Here is a 13,704-nt window from a genome sequence, read left to right on the forward strand (position 1 = left end):
CTCAAAGATTTTTTTTTTTTAATGACAGGCAACTGTTTCTGTGCACTAGCGGCACTGGTTACGTCATAACACAACTAGACCTGCTAGGATCAAACCATATTGACAGTTAACACCACAGTAAAAGCCATATCACTTGGTCATAATTAGGGATGAGCGAACTCGAACTGTATAGTTCGGGTTCGTACCGAATTTTGGGGTGTCCGTGACACGGACCCGAACCCGGACATTTTCGTAAAAGTCCGGGTTCGGGTTCGGTGTTCGTCGCTTTCTTCGCGCTTTTGTGACGCTTTCTTGGCGCTTTTTGAAAGGCTGCAAAGCAGCCAATCAACAAGCGTCATACTACTTGCCCCAAGAGGCCATCACAGCCATGCCTACTATTGGCATGGCTGTGATTGGCCAGAGCACCATGTGACCCAGCCTCTATTTAAGCTGGAGTCACATAGCGCCGCCCGTCACTCTGCTCTGATTAGCGTAGGGAGAGGTTGCGGCTGCGACAGTAGGGCGAGATTAGGCAGATTAACTCCTCCAAAGGACTTGATTAACTGATCGATCTGCAGCTGTGGATCATTGAGCTGCTGATCCTCAATTGCTCACTGTTTTTAGGCTGCCCAGACCGTTTGTCAGTCACATTTTTCTGGGGTGATCGGCGGCCATTTTGTGTCTTGTGGTGCGCCAGCACAAGCTGCGACCAAGTGCATTTAACCCTCAATGGTGTGGTTGTTTTTTGGCTAAAGCCTACATCAGGGTGAAGCTGTCACACCAAGTGCATTTAACCAGCAATAGTCTGTTCATTTTTTGGCCATATACAAAATCAGGGGCAAGCTGCGCCTGTCACCAAGTGCATTTAACCCTCAATGGTGTGGTTGTTTTTTGGCTAAAGCCTACATCAGGGTGAAGCTGTCACACCAAGTGCATTTAACCAGCAATAGTCTGTTCATTTTTTGGCCATATACTAAATCAGGGGCAAGCTGCGCCTGTCACCAAGTGCATTTAACCCTCAATGGTGTGGTTGTTTTTTGGCTAAAGCCTACATCAGGGTGAAGCTGTCACACCAAGTGCATTTAACCAGCAATAGTCTGTTTATTTTTTGGCCATATCCCAGTCTAATTCTGTCACTAAATCCATACCGGTCACCCAGCGCCTAAATACTAGGCCTCAAATTTATATCCAGCTAAATCTGTCCCTAGTGCTGTAGCTGGGCGAGTTATTTAGTGTCCGTTCAAGCACATTTCTTGTTCTGGGTTGAAATACAATTCCCAATTTAGCAATTTCATAATTTAGTGGTTTCTGCTATATCAGAGCTATTTGAAATCTATCCCTAAAAGGGTATATAATATTCAAGGTGCACATTGGGTCATTCAGAATAACTTCACACACACCGCTACTGTGCATTTCCAAGTCTAATTCTGTCACTAAACCCATACCTGTCACGCAGCGCCTAAATACTAGGCCTCAAATTTATATCCCGCTAAATCTGTCCCTAGTGCTGTAGCTGGGCGAGTTATTTAGTGTCCGTTCAAGCACATTTCTTGTTCTGGGTTGAAATACAATTCCCAATTTAGCAATTTCATAATTTAGTGGTTTCTGCTATATCAGAGCTATTTGAAATCTATCCCTAAAAGGGTATATAATATTCAAGGTGCACATTGGGTCATTCAGAATAACTTCACACACACCCGCTACTGTGTATTTCCAAGTCTAATTCTGGCACTAAACCCATACCTGTCACCCAGCGCCTAAATACTAGGCCTCAAATTTATATCCCGCTAAATCTGTCCCTTAGTGCTGTAGCTGGGCGAGTTATTTAGTGTCCGTTCAAGCACATTTCTTGTTCTGGGTTGAAATACAATTCCCAATTTAGCAATTTCATAATTTAGTGGTTTCTGCTATATCAGAGCTATTTGAAATCTATCCCTAAAAGGGTATATAATATTCAAGGTGCACATTAGGGTCATTCAGAATAACTTCACACACACCCGCTACTGTGTATTTCCAAGTCTAATTCTGTCACTAAACCCATACCTGTCACCCAGCGCCTAAATACTAGGCCTCAAATTTATATCCCGCTAAATCTGTCCCTAGTGCTGTAGCTGGGCGAGTTATTTAGTGTCCGTTCAAGCACATTTCTTGTTCTGGGTTGAAATACAATTCCCAATTTAGCAATTTCATAATTTAGTGGTTTCTGCTATATCAGAGCTATTTGAAATCTATCCCTAAAAGGGTATATAATATTCAAGGTGCACATTGGGTCATTCAGAATAACTTCACACACACCCGCTACTGTGTATTTCCAAGTCTAATTCTGGCACTAAACCCATACCTGTCACCCAGCGCCTAAATACTAGGCCTCAAATTTATATCCCGCTAAATCTGTCCCTAGTGCTGTAGCTGGGCGAGTTATTTAGTGTCCGTTCAAGCACATTTCTTGTTCTGGGTTGAAATACAATTCCCAATTTAGCAATTTCATAATTTAGTGGTTTCTGCTATATCAGAGCTATTTGAAATCTATCCCTAAAAGGGTATATAATATTCAAGGTGCACATTGGGTCATTCAGAATAACTTCACACACACCCGCTACTGTGTATTTCCAAGTCTAATTCTGGCACTAAACCCATACCTGTCACCCAGCGCCTAAATACTAGGCCTCAAATTTATATCCCGCTAAATCTCTCGTTACCGCTGTCTGTTGTGGCTGGGAAGTTATTTAGTGTCCGTCAAAGCACATTTTTTGTTCTGGGTTGAAATACAATTCCCAATTTAGCAATTTCATAATTTAGTCGTTTCTGCTATATCAGAGCTATTTGAAATCTATCCCTAAAAGGGTATATCATATTGAAGGTGCACATAGGGTCATTCAGAATAACTTCACACACACGCTTCTGTGCATTTCCAAGTCTAATTCTGTCACTAAATCCATACCGGTCACCCAGCGCCTAAATACTAGGCCTCAAATTTATATCCCGCTGAATTTGAATACAATACATTGGGCCAAATAATATATTTGTTGTTGTGGTGAACCATAACAATGAGAAAAACATCTAGTAAGGGACGCGGACGTGGACATGGTCGTGGTGGTGTTAGTGGACCCTCTGGTGCTGGGAGAGGACGTGGCCGTTCTGCCACATCCACACGTCCTAGTGTACCAACTACCTCAGGTCCCAGTAGCCGCCAGAATTTACAGCGATATATGGTGGGGCCCAATGCCGTTCTAAGGATGGTAAGGCCTGAGCAGGTACAGGCATTAGTCAATTGGGTGGCCGACAGTGGATCCAGCACGTTCACATTATCTCCCACCCAGTCTTCTGCAGAAAGCGCACAGATGGCGCCTGAAAACCAACCCCATCAGTCTGTCACATCACCCCCATGCATACCAGGGAAACTGTCTCAGCCTCAAGTTATGCAGCAGTCTCTTATGCTGTTTGAAGACTCCGCTGGCAGGGTTTCCCAAGGGCATCCACCTAGCCCTTCCCCAGCGGTGAAAGACATAGAATGCACTGACGCACAACCACTTATGTTTCCTGATGATGAGGACATGGGAATACCACCTCAGCATGTCTCTGATGATGACGAAACACAGGTGCCAACTGCTGCGTCTTTCTGCAGTGTGCAGACTGAACAGGAGGTCAGGGATCAAGACTGGGTGGAAGACGATGCAGGGGACGATGAGGTCCTAGACCCCACATGGAATGAAGGTCGTGCCACTGACTTTCACAGTTCGGAGGAAGAGGCAGTGGTGAGACCGAGCCAACAGCGTAGCAAAAGAGGGAGCAGTGGGCAAAAGCAGAACACCCGCCGCCAAGAGACTCCGCCTGCTACTGACCGCCGCCATCTGGGACCGAGCACCCCAAAGGCAGCTTCAAGGAGTTCCCTGGCATGGCACTTCTTCAAACAATGTGCTGACGACAAGACCCGAGTGGTTTGCACGCTGTGCCATCAGAGCCTGAAGCGAGGCATTAACGTTCTGAACCTGAGCACAACCTGCATGACCAGGCACCTGCATGCAAAGCATGAACTGCAGTGGAGTAAACACCTTAAAACCAAGGAAGTCACTCAGGCTCCCCCTGCTACCTCTTCTGCTGCTGCCGCCTCGGCCTATTCTGCTGCTGCCGCCTCGGCCTCTTCCTCCGCCTCTGGAGGAACGTTGGCACCTGCCGCCCAGCAAACAGGGGATGTACCACCAACACCACCACCACCACCTCCGTCACCAAGCGTCTCAACCATGTCACACGCCAGCGTTCAGCTCTCCATCTCACAAACATTTGATAGAAAGCGTAAATTCCCACCTAGCCACCCTCGATCCCTGGCCCTGAATGCCAGCATTTCTAAACTACTGGCCTATGAAATGCTGTCATTTAGGCTGGTGGACACAGACAGCTTCAAACAGCTCATGTCGCTTGCTGTCCCACAGTATGTTGTTCCCAGCCGGCACTACTTCTCCAAGAGAGCCGTGCCTTCCCTGCACAACCAAGTATCCGATAAAATCAAGTGTGCACTGCGCAACGCCATCTGTGGCAAGGTCCACCTAACCACAGATACGTGGACCAGTAAGCACGGCCAGGGACGCTATATCTCCCTAACTGCACACTGGGTAAATGTAGTGGCAGCTGGGCCCCAGGCGGAGAGCTGTTTGGCGCACGTCCTTCCGCCGCCAAGGATCGCAGGGCAACATTCTTTGCCTCCTGTTGCCACCTCCTCCTTCTCGGCTTCCTCCTCCTCTTCTTCCACCTGCTCATCCAGTCAGCCACACACCTTCACCACCAACTTCAGCACAGCCCGGGGTAAACGTCAGCAGGCCATTCTGAAACTCATATGTTTGGGGGACAGGCCCCACACCGCACAGGAGTTGTGGCGGGGTATAGAACAACAGACCGACGAGTGGTTGCTGCCGGTGAGCCTCAAGCCCGGCCTGGTGGTGTGTGATAATGGGCGAAATCTCGTTGCAGCTCTGGGACTAGCCAATTTGACGCACATCCCTTGCTTGGCGCATGTGCTGAATTTGGTGGTGCAGAAGTTCATTCACAACTACCCCGACATGTCAGAGCTGCTGCATAAAGTGCGGGCCGTCTGTTCGCGCTTCCGGCGTTCACATCCTGCTGCTGCTCGCCTGTCTGCGCTACAGCGTAACTTCGGCCTTCCCGCTCACCGCCTCATATGCGACGTGCCCACCAGGTGGAACTCCACCTTGCACATGCTGGACAGACTGTGCGAGCAGCAGCAGGCCATAGTGGAGTTTCAGCTGCAGCACGCACGGGTCAGTCGCACTACAGAACAGCACCACTTCACCACCAATGACTGGGCCTCCATGCGAGACCTGTGTGCCCTGTTGCGCTGTTTCGAGTACTCCACCAACATGGCCAGTGGCGATGACACCGTTATCAGCGTTACAATACCACTTCTATGTCTCCTTGAGAAAACACTTAGGGCGATGATGGAAGAGGAGGTGGCCCAGGAGGAGGAGGAGGAGGAGGAGGAAGAGGGGTCATTTTTAGCACTTTCAGGCCAGTCTCTTCGAAGTGACTCAGAGGGAGGTTTTTGGCAACAGCAGAGGCCAGGTACAAATGTGGCCAGCCAGGGCCCACTACTGGAGGACGAGGAGGACGAGGATGAGGAGGAGGTGGAGGAGGATGAGGATGAAGCATGGTCACAGCGGGGTGGCACCCAACGCAGCTCGGGTCCATCACTGGTGCGTGGCTGGGGGGAAAGGCAGGACGATGACGATACGCCTCCCACAGAGGACAGCTTGTCCTTACCCCTGGGCAGCCTGGCACACATGAGCGACTACATGCTGCAGTGCCTGCGCAACGACAGCAGAGTTGCCCACATTTTAACCTGTGCGGACTACTGGGTTGCCACCCTGCTGGATCCACGCTACAAAGACAATGTGCCCACCTTACTTCCTGCACTGGAGCGTGATAGGAAGATGCGCGAGTACAAGCGCACGTTGGTAGACGCGCTACTGAGAGCATTCCCAAATGTCACAGGGGAACAAGTGGAAGCCCAAGGCCAAGGCAGAGGAGGAGCAAGAGGTCGCCAAGGCAGCTGTGTCACGGCCAGCTCCTCTGAGGGCAGGGTTAGCATGGCAGAGATGTGGAAAACTTTTGTCAACACGCCACAGCTAACTGCACCACCACCTGATACGCAACGTGTTAGCAGGAGGCAACATTTCACTAACATGGTGGAACAGTACGTGTGCACACCCCTCCACGTACTGACTGATGGTTCGGCCCCATTCAACTTCTGGGTCTCTAAATTGTCCACGTGGCCAGAGCTAGCCTTTTATGCCTTGGAGGTGCTGGCCTGCCCGGCAGCCAGCGTTTTGTCTGAACGTGTATTCAGCACGGCAGGGGGCGTCATTACAGACAAACGCAGCCGCCTGTCTACAGCCAATGTGGACAAGCTGACGTTCATAAAAATGAACCAGGCATGGATCCCACAGGACCTGTCCGTCCCTTGTCCAGATTAGACATTAACTACCTCCCCATAACCATATATTATTGGACTCCAGGGCACTTCCTCATTCAATCCTATTTTTATTTTCATTTTACCATTATATTGCGATGCTACCCAAAGTTGAATGAACCTCTCCTCTGCCTGTGTGCTAGGCCTAAATATATGCCAATGGACTGTTGCAGTGGTGGCTGACATGAAGCCTGATTCTCTGCTATGACATGCAGACTAATTCTCTGCTGACATGAAGCCAGATTGTCTGTTACGGGACCTCTCTCCTCTGCCTGTGTGTGTGCTGGGCCTAAATATATGCCAATGGACTGTTGCAGTGGTGGCTGACGTGAAGCCTCATTCTCTGCTATGACATGCAGACTAATTCTCTGCTGACATGAAGCCAGATTCTCTGTTACGGGACCTCTCTCCTCTGCCTGTGTGTGTGCTGGGCCTAAATATATGCCAATGGACTGTTGCAGTGGTGGCTGACGTGAAGCCTCATTCTCTGCTATGACATGCAGACTAATTCTCTGCTGACATGAAGACAGATTCTCTGTTACGGGACCTCTCTCCTCTGCCTGTGTGTGCTGGGCCTAAATATATGCCAATGGACTGTTGCAGTGGTGGCTGACGTGAAGCCTCATTCTCTGCTATGACATGCAGACTAATTCTCTGCTGACATGAAGACAGATTCTCTGTTACGGGACCTCCCTCCTCTGCCTGGGTGCTGGGCCTAAATATATGCCAATGGACTGTTGCAGTGGTGGGTGACGTGAAGCCTGATTCTCTGCTATGACATGCAGACTAATTCTCTGCTGACATGAAGACAGATTCTCTGTTACGGGACCTCTCTCCTCTGCCTGTGTGTGCTGGGCCTAAATATATGCCAATGGACTGTTGCAGTGGTGGCTGACGTGAAGCCTCATTCTCTGCTATGACATGCAGACTGATTCTCTGCTGACATGAAGCCAGATTGTCTGTTACGGGACCTCTCTCCTCTGCCTGTGTGTGCTGGGCCTAAATATATGCCAATGGACTGTTGCAGTGGTGGCTGACGTGAAGCCTCATTCTCTGCTATGACATGCAGACTAATTCTCTGCTGACATGAAGACAGATTCTCTGTTACGGGACCTCCTCCTCTGCCTGGGTGCTGGGCCTAAATATATGCCAATGGACTGTTGCAGTGGTGGCTGACGTGAAGCCTCATTCTCTGCTATGACATGCAGACTGATTCTCTGCTGACATGAAGCCAGATTGTCTGTTACGGGACCTCTCTGCCTCTGCCTGTGTGCTAGGCCTAAATATATGCCAATGGACTGTTGCAGTGGTGGGCTGACGTGAAGCCTCATTCTCTGCTATGACATGCAGACTGATTCTCTGCTGACATGAAGCCAGATTGTCTGTTACGGGACCTCTCTCCTCTGCCTGGGTGCTGGGCCTAAATTTATGACAATGGACTGTTGCAGTGGTGGCTGACGTGAAGCCTGATTCTCTGCTATGACATGCAGACTGATTCTCTGCTGACATGAAGCCAGATTCTCTGTTACGGGACCTCTCTCCTCTGCCTGTGTGTGCTGGGCCTAAATATATGCCAATGGACTGTTGCAGTGGTGGCTGACGTGAAGCCTCATTCTCTGCTATGACATGCAGACTGATTCTCTGCTGACATGAAGCCAGATTCTCTGTTACGGGACCTCTCTCCTCTGCCTGTGTGTGTGCTGGGCCTAAATATATGCCAATGGACTGTTGCAGTGGTGGCTGACGTGAAGCCTCATTCTCTGCTATGACATGCAGACTAATTCTCTGCTGACATGAAGACAGATTCTCTGTTACGGGACCTCCCTCCTCTGCCTGGGTGCTGGGCCTAAATATATGCCAATGGACTGTTGCAGTGGTGGCTGACGTGAAGCCTCATTCTCTGCTATGACATGCAGACTGATTCTCTGCTGACATGAAGCCAGATCGTCTGTTACGGGACCTCTCTGCTCTGCCTGTGTGCTAGGCCTAAATATATGCCAATGGACTGTTGCAGTGGTGGGTGACGTGAAGCCTCATTCTCTGCTATGACATGCAGACTGATTCTCTGCTGTCATGAAGCCAGATTGTCTGTTACGGGACCTCTCTGCTCTGCCTGTGTGCTAGGCCTAAATATATGCCAATGGACTGTTGCAGTGGTGGGTGACGTGAAGCCTCATTCTCTGCTATGACATGCAGACTGATTCTCTGCTGACATGAAGCCAGATTGTCTGTTACGGGACCTCTCTCCTCTGCCTGTGTGCTAGGCCTAAATATATGCCAATGGACTGTTGCAGTGGTGGCTGACGTGAAGCCTCATTCTCTGCTATGACATGCAGACTAATTCTCTGCTGACATGAAGCCAGATTGTCTGTTACGGGACCTCTCTCCTCTGCCTGGGTGCTGGGCCTAAATTTATGACAATGGACTGTTGCAGTGGTGGCTGACGTGAAGCCTGATTCTCTGCTATGACATGCAGACTGATTCTCTGCTGACATGAAGCCAGATCCTCTGTTACGGGACCTCTCTCCTCTGCCTGTGTGTGTGCTGGGCCTAAATATATGCCAATGGACTGTTGCAGTGGTGGCTGACGTGAAGCCTCATTCTCTGCTATGACATGCAGACTGATTCTCTGCTGACATGAAGCCAGATTCTCTGTTACGGGACCTCTCTCCTCTGCCTGTGTGTGTGCTGGGCCTAAATATATGCCAATGGACTGTTGCAGTGGTGGCTGACGTGAAGCCTCATTCTCTGCTATGACATGCAGACTAATTCTCTGCTGACATGAAGACAGATTCTCTGTTACGGGACCTCCCTCCTCTGCCTGGGTGCTGGGCCTAAATATATGCCAATGGACTGTTGCAGTGGTGGCTGACGTGAAGCCTCATTCTCTGCTATGACATGCAGACTAATTCTCTGCTGACATGAAGACAGATTCTCTGTTACGGGACCTCTCTCCTCTGCCTGGGTGCCGGGGCCTAAATATCTGAGAATGGACTGTTCCAGTGGTGGGTGACGGGAAGCCAGATTCTCTGCTATGGAACCTCTCTCCAATTGATTTTGGTTAATTTTTATTTATTTAATTTTTATTTTAATTCATTTCCCTATCCACATTTGTTTGCAGGGGATTTACCTACATGTTGCTGCCTTTTGCAGCCCTCTAGCTCTTTCCTGGGCTGTTTTACAGCCTTTTTAGTGCCGAAAAGTTCGGGTCCCCATTGACTTCAATGGGGTTCGGGTTCGGGACGAAGTTCGGATCGGGTTCGGATCCCGAACCCGAACATTTCCGGGATGTTCGGCCGAACTTCTCGAACCCGAACATCCAGGTGTTCGCTCAACTCTAGTCATAATGTAGCATTTAGTGTCGAGCGAGGCCAAACATTCGGTCTGTAGTTTAGGAAGATTTAGATTTGCAATAAATTCAAATTTATTCGCTTTTGTGGATAAAATGGCTGTTGAACGAGTTGCAAAGTGAAAATAAGAAACCTGGGAATTTGGGAACATCCATAATGCCGTGCATCCAGCCAATCTGAACATAGCCATGCCCTGTGATGTCACAGCCCTATAAAACCCTTATCCTGCATGGTCGCCGCCATTGTCCTGTGAGCTGAGCATAGGGAAAGACATGGCAAGCGCTCATCAGCTAGGGACTGTGTTGCTGCAAAGTGTTTAAAAAAATAATATTGGAGAGGGAGAGTACAGAGACAGTGCCTCAGTATTAAAGACAGGTAAGGTTGAGGTTGAGACAGTAGGGATGAAGCTGTGAGAGATCTACACTGTCTGCTACTCGGGAGACTACCTGTGAGGGACACACTAAGAGTGCACGGGTTCATAAAAGCAGCAGTAGGCAGGTAACTTGCCATACTCAGCAGTGTAGGAATTTTTCACCAAGTCATTGGGGGACGTTAGCATGGAGGTATGCAGGATGTGTGGGCAGAAGGGGAGTCATGCTGAAGGTGCCTTTGACATGTCTTTAATAGCTACATGCATTCCCCATCTATTAACAATTCATACCTGGAGCATCTATTCCATTCATTTATTATTTCTACTAGATGTTGTGAATGAATTACTAGCAGTCTGCAGTAAGGGTACAGAGGGTGGTAACAAGTTAGGGGGTATCCCTGCACAGTCCGACAATGGCAGCACATACCCCCAACTGGTTAGCATCCCTCTGTACCCTGCAGACTGCTATCAATTCATTCATAACTTCTAGTTCTTCTCATTTTTTAGAGCCCCTTTTGAAAATGAAAGGTGGAATCTGATCAGCTGCTATGGGCAACTAAGCCAGTTTTTCGTTATACCAGTTTCGAAAAATCTCCCCCTTTTTTTTTTTTAACCATTCTTGGTTTATATACTTGTGTGCTTTGGGTCTCTTCAGCTTAAATGGGTTATCCAGTAAATAATATTTATGACCTATTCTCAGGATAGGTCATCAATTTCAGATCGGCAAGGGTCCAACACTTAGGACCCTCGCTGATCAACTGTTAGAAGAGGTCTGGAGCTTAGTGAGCGCTGGGGTCTCTTCCTAGTCCATGTAACATCATTAGTACATCAGTCACATGGCCTAGTTGCAGCTCAGCCCTATTGAAGTGAATGGGGCTGAGCTGCAATATCAAGCACTGCAGCTGTGTTTGGTAAGCTGCTGTGAGTCCACAGAGCTTGGCGGCTCCAAAAAGCAGCTGATCAGTGGCGGTGCCGGGACACCAAGCCCCGCAGTTGTGATAATGATAATCTATCCTGATGATAGGTTTTCATTAAAATTTCCTGGATAACCCCCTTAAGATCATGGACTGCTGCCCTAAAAATCTGCAAAATGTTTTGTCTGTGAAGGTTCTCATTTATCCAGGTCATGGTATATATCTGTAAAGAATAAATCAAGGCAACTGGACATACTGTAGATTTCTTGAAAACGTTTGTAAAACGTTTGTAAAATGTTTTGATACACCATAGGGGCCCTTTACATGGATCGAAAATCCACCAGAAAATTGCTAACAAGCATTCCTATGTTAGCGAATATCTGGCGATGTAAAGGTGCCACCAATCACTCGATGAGTGAGACGCTTGTTCGTCGGTTAATCAAATCCTTTGTGTAGGCACCTAAATTGTTGTTTGACGGCAGCAGATTGTGCTGTCTAAGCATACTCTTCTGCCAGGAAGCAATGAGTCTGTATGGGGATGAGCGATGGCATTAGCGATTTGTGGAGGAGATTGCTATATGTAAATGCAGTGGTCTCCTCCACCGACGAGCAGGCACTTGCCAGGAAGAACTGTTCCTTCCACAATAGTCTGCTGAATTGTCCCTTCTAAAGGGACTTTAAGGGTAAATGCACACGTTCAGAATTTATGTGCGGACAATCCGCACTGAAATCTGCATGTGTTCGCAGGGAAAATCTGTGCAGTCAATCCACAACAGTTGATGCGGATTTTCCACATGTGGATTTTACTCTCCCCATTGAAATGAATGGAGAGAATCTGGACAGGAAAAATAAAATAAATTGACATGCTGCAGATTTCAAATTCTCGCTCGCATGCAAATCTCCGTAGAAGATCCGCGCACTGTCCTGATTGTGTTCATTTAGCCTTAGAATTTGTTGTTCCCTCAATGATTACAAGGCGTCCAGGCCAAGAAATGACAAGACAGCAATACTATTTGCATATGATTAGGATTAGTTTAGTTACTGTTTGTGTACACTTGTTACTAGATAATCAAATGACATATAATTAGCATTCAATACAAAAGTCGGTGTCATTTCACTTTCTGTTTCTGGCAATCATATGTAAGCAAATAAATAAATTAATAGTAGCTCAGACATACTGTTGGCTCAGATAGTCTTTGAAGCCTCTTCCACATCTTTGCATACTGTAACTCCTTATCATATCCAGTCATATTTTATTTGAGATATACATATTGTTTTCAGTAATTATCCTGTTTGGTTTCTCTGTTCACAAGGAAGTTTATTTCTCCACAGTGTGATATTAAAAAGACACAAATAATATTCAAATCATGAAATCCTTTCATTTATCTGCCGCACTTTTTTGCCTGCAGGTGCTAAGTGGTAATATTCAGATAACTGTGCCCAGCCTGTCATTCATTAGTGCATAATAAACTGTTATGCTAATTGAGCTGGGATAAAAGAAAAATGTGTACAGGGAATTTTTTTTAGAACATTTGATACATACAGTAGTTTTAGTCCTAGTTGGGAGTGCTCAAGGGAAATCTACAGAGAATCTGGAAAAAATAAGTAACTTAGCTTTCCAGTTAATTTTAAATCAGTAATGACACACAAGTCTGGTGAAGACAGAGAAGGACAAGTTCTGCCTGTGCTTTAAAAGCGCCATGTCACCTGGTCACCACTTCGTCATAGCAGTTATTAAAATCATGGCAACCAATCAAGAAAAAAACCAATATGATTTGTAAAGTAAACCGCAAAATCACCAAAGCACTTTTCATGCAGTGCAGCATTTTATTATTTTATCCTCCTCCAACATAGAGAGTAGAGATGAGCAAATCAAAGTTGACAAAGTGGAACTCGATCCAAATTTCTTGAAATATTCGATTGGCGCCGAATCCGAATTTCCTCATGCTTCGTGGTAACGAATCAATTTTTTTTTCGTGCTGATGCACATGTTAGAACATGGAGCAAGGAAATCTGGGAGTGATGTCACAGCCTTATAAATAGCCTCAGCCATCTTGGATTCAGCCATTTTCCAGTGTATTTAGTGCAGGGAGAGATGTCAGCAGGCGCTAGGGACAATGGTAGAAAAGACTTTAAAACTTTTATTTTGCTGTATTAGAAGTTCAGGGAAAGGATAGGGAGAAAAAAATTCACAGAAATAAAATATTAGGGTGTTCATCTATTTTGTAAGTTATTTACTGCCTGTATTAGACACTAAAACATAAACACAATAAATCTTTATTAGTTTTATAGGATAAAAGGGGTGGCACCCAGTTACAGGTTTTTACCGCAATACTCCCGACACCCAAGGAATAATCAGATGAAAGAATGGGTGCCTAAATCTGGAGAGTAAAGGTGCTAACCAATGGCACCAAGCGTCACCTCAGAAGGTCATTCATGCCATGTACCATGTGATGATATGCTTATGGTATGGAAAAAGCATCATAACCCGACCCTGCTGCTAGGTAGCCGGCTTGTGGTAGGTATGTAGGTTGATACACACCAATTGAACACCCTAAAGCCCTTAGCAGCACTGGGATACAGTAGACCCTTACTGCCTCATAACACAGT

The sequence above is a fragment of the Bufo gargarizans genome, chromosome 2 (assembly GCF_014858855.1).
Source record: "Bufo gargarizans isolate SCDJY-AF-19 chromosome 2, ASM1485885v1, whole genome shotgun sequence".
Classification (NCBI taxonomy): Eukaryota; Metazoa; Chordata; class Amphibia; order Anura; family Bufonidae; genus Bufo; species Bufo gargarizans.